Raw genomic sequence first — 4,517 nt, forward strand, 5'->3', positions numbered from 1 at the left:
TAGATAGATAAGTTCGTATCCAGCAGAGCATGTGACCACCAAGTTCTGCAGCTTCCAGAGAAGTCCAAAATTACTTGATGAGTGACGTTATCATACGCCCCTTTAACATCAAGAAACTTCGCCGCGGTCAAGCGCTTCCGATGTTTCTGATGTAGAACTGATGAAACTGGGTCAATCACGCTATCACTTGAAGAACGTCCTAGCCGAAACCCGGAAATCACATCTCGGTATATTTGATAGCGCTCCAGATACCACTCAATTCGCGTAAGCACCATCCTTTCCATGAGTTTGCCCACGCAACTAGCCAATGCGATTGGGGCGGTATGATGCTAGGTCAAGCGCCGATTTTCCAGGTTTAAGGACTCGAACCAGACGACTTGATTGCCAAACGTCCGGAACTGTACCCGCACACCATGATGAGTTAAAGTGGTCTAAAACAACACGTCGAGCCTCCTGACCAAGGTTTGCAAGTGCAGAGTATGTTATTCCATCGGGCCCCGGCGATGAAGACCGTCTGCAACCGGCCATGGCGGCGTCTAGTTCTTCCATGGAGAAAAGAAGGTCCATCCGTGAATTCCTATTTCTAGGCACGTCGCAGCAATTCATGGTTGTGGATTGGTTCCTGGGATCTGCTATTCTTGCGCAAAAATGTTCACCAACCTTCGCTACCTTGTGAAGTGCGAGAGACTTGAATGGTTGGAGCTGCTGAGGAGATGTTCGCAAAACACGCACCCCACTCCAGATAGGTGAGAGAGGCTTTCGAGGATCCAGTGATTCACAGAATTCTTTCCAACGGTAAGCCTGCAAGATTTGAATTATGCGCTGGATTTTCTTGTGTGTGCGCCTCGCATCCCTTAAGTCGTGCAGCGAATTTGTGCGCCTGTATCTTCTCTCTGCTCTTCGTCGAACTGATCGGAGGCGCTGCAGCTCCACATCGAAGTCTGTGAACTTTGGCATTGGAGTGAAGAAGCATCTCGCTTGTTTCATAGCCTCCTTGATACGCTCTTCAATGCATGCTGTAATGTCTTCTCTTCAGGCTTCTTCCATAAAAGTTTTAAAAATAGACCAGTCTATTCATTGCAAACGTTTGGCAGATCTGCATCAAGCGAGACCAGGAACAATAATACATGTAAGTGGTCACTTCCATGCGTTTCCACGTCGACAAACCACCGGACGCGCCTCGCAATGCACCGAGACCCATCTTGCAATTAGTGAAAGTGATTAATAAATATTAAAGGTGGAGATAAGAGCAGTCTTATTAACTACCGAACAATATCGATCCTGCCTTTGTCAGCTATAGGCCTTCAAAAGTATTTAATGTAAGAGTTAGGTAACTTTCCAAGTCAATATTTTTTTAACGCAGGGCCAGTTCGTTAAGGAGAAAATTCTCATCAAGATATACAGAAATCAAACACTGCAAAAAAGATAATAGAAATTTTCGGAAAGAATATAATGAAGTTTGTAATTTATTCAAATTTTATAAACGCATTTCAGGACATAAACCACCGCAGTGGTGGCCGAGTGGTTGAGCATCCGCCTCTCATGAGGGAGGTACGGGGTTCGATCTCCAGTGCCACTGGGTGCCCATCGACGAAAAACGGGTACAAGCTTTCCTCTGGTCTTGCGCTGGGCTTATTTCGGATGAAATTCGTGGGGAAATTGCTGACTTGATGGAAGACTATAGTAGCTGTGCAGTTGCTATATATATCTTGCAGTTCACCTCTTGAGTGACTCAGCAAGGCAATGTGATCAGCGAATCGCAGAATATTTAGGTATTCTTCATTTATTCTTATTCCGAACTGTTCCCAATTCAGGCCTCGGAATACCTCCTGTAAACATGATGTGAACAGCATTGGCGAGATCGTCTCTCCTTGCCTGACGCCCTTCCTTATTGGATTTTTATTGCTGGCTTTATGGAGGACTATAATAGCTGTGCAGTTCCTGTATATATCTTCCAGTATTTTGACATAAGGCTCTTCTACCCCCTGATTACGCAATGCCTGTATGACTGCTGAGGTTTCCACTGAGTCGAATGCTTTCTCGTTATCAATGAAGGCTATATATAGAGGTTGGTTATATTCTGCCCATTTCGCTATCATCTGATTGCTAGTGTGAATATGATCTATTGTGGAATATCCTTTATGAAAGCCTGCCTGATCATTTGGTTGATTAAAGTCTAAGGTTGCCCTGACCCTATTTGCGAGTACCTTATCAAATACCTTGTAGGCAACGGATAGTAAGCTGATCGGTCTGTAATTTTTCGTCCTTGGCGCCTCCCTTATTATGAATTAAGATCATGTTTTCATTCTTCCAAGCTTCTGTTACGGCCGAGTTCATAAGGCATTGCGTATACAGGGAGGCTAGATTTTCTAGCACGATCTCCCCTGTATCCTTCAACAGATGTGCTGTTACCTAATCCTCCCCAGCTGCTTTTCCTCTTTCCATTGCCCATAAGTCTTTCTTTACTTCCTCTTTCGTTACAGGCGGGAGACGCATTGATGTGCGCTACTGTCTCTCTCGTTAATGCTCTGAATACATTGGCTACGGTACAGATTTGTGTGGAACTTTTCGACTACGTTAACTATCTTATCCATATTGCTAATACATTGCCCTGCTTGGCTCTTAACGCATACATCTCGTTTTTACCCATGCCTAGTTTCGTCTTCACCGCTTTTAGACTGCCTGCGTTCTTAAGACCATGCTCGATATTATCCATATTAAACCTCATTATGTCGGGTACCTTGCGCTTATTTGTGAACTTCGATAGCTCTGTCAGTTCTATTCTGTCGTTAGGGTTAGACACCCTCATGCTTTGGCATTTCTTAATCAGAACCAACTTCAGCTGAGATAGCTTTCTGGTATCCTGTCGAACGGTCCTGCCACCTACTTCTACTGCGCACTCCATAACGATGGCTGTCAGATTATGGTTCATTGTATGAACATCAAGACCGTCTTCGTCAGTTAAAGCCAAATATCTGTTCTGCAGCGATATCCTGAATTCCTGTACTAATGCTCTTACCGCTAACTTGTTAATGGACTTCCTTTTCACTACCTACTTCAGTTTCCTCTTCAAGCCTAAGCTAATTCGAGACCATACCATTCTTTGCTTGCTACAGCGCACCTTTCCAAGGATGGCCACATCTTGAACGATGACAGGTTGAGCGCGTAGTATGAAGTCGATTTCATTTCTAGACTCACCACTGGGGCTCTTCTAGGTCCACTTCATCTTCCTCGTTTGCGGAAGAAGGTATTCATGATCCGTAAATTATTTCTATCTGCGAATGCGGCTAATAACTCTCCCCTTCCAATTCTAGAACCTATCCCATCGTCGCCTACCGCCTGGTCGCCAGCCTGCTTCTTGCCCGCCTTCCCATTGGAATCACCCATCAGTACAGTGTACTGCGGTTTTACTTTAATCATTGCCCATTCCACATCTTCATGCAAATAATCTGCAATTCGCTGATGGCATTGCGTTTCTGAGTCACTCAGGAGGCGAACTGCAAATCATGATCAATGAGTTTGACACGCAGAGCAGAACGCTGGGTTTAAAAATCAACATGCAGAAAACCAAGGTAATGCGCAACAGTCTAGCAAGGAAGCATCAGTTCATAACTGGCAGCGAGGGGTGGAAGTGGTAAAGGAATACGGCTACTTAGGGCAGGTAGTGACAGCTGCTCCGGATAATGAGAGGGAAATGGCTAGAAGGATAAGAATGAGGTGGAGCAAGTATGGAAGGTTCTCGCAGAAGATGAATAACAGGTTTTAAGTATCCATCAAGAGAAAAGTGTACAACAGTTGTAACTTACCGGCACTCACCTACGGGGCAAAAACTTGGGGGCTAACAAAAAGAGTTCAGCTTAAGTTAAGGAAGTTACGGACAACGCAGCCTGCCATGGAAAGAAAAATGGTAGGTGTAACTTTAAGAGACCGGAAGCGGGGAGAGTGGGTGAGAGAACAAACGCGGGTCAATGGCATCCTATTTGAAATTAAAAGGAAGAAATGGGCTTGGGATGGGCATTTAATGCGAAGGCAAGATAAGCGCTGGTCCCTAAGGGTAACGGAGTGGATTCCAAGAGAAAGTAAGCGTAGCAGGAGGCCGCAGAATTTTAGGTGGGCGGATGAGATTAAGAAGTTTGCAGGCAAAGGGTGGATGCAACTGGCAAAGAACAGGGTTAATTGGAGATACATGGGAGAGGCATTTGTACTGCAGTGAGTGTAGTAAGGCTGAAGATGATGATGATTATTGGGAAACGGTTGTATGACCCCACCTTTAAATGTAGAAAATGCCTTGTGCCGTGGCGCTATTTGGCCATACATGCCCTTGCGCCATAAAAAATTATAATCATCATGACGTAAACCAGGAATTGCTACGGAATAGGTTATGAAGACACTGCTTCCGAAGAACTTCTCATCAGATTACACGATCAATTGTTGTCCCTCTATGAAGAAATAAGCAGATTTCTCACCAGATTAAAACGGTCGTGCCAAACGGCAGTATTTTTTAAGCTATTTCTTTC

This window comes from Amblyomma americanum, chromosome 2 (assembly GCF_052857255.1).
Source record: "Amblyomma americanum isolate KBUSLIRL-KWMA chromosome 2, ASM5285725v1, whole genome shotgun sequence".
NCBI classification, from domain to species: Eukaryota; Metazoa; Arthropoda; class Arachnida; order Ixodida; family Ixodidae; genus Amblyomma; species Amblyomma americanum.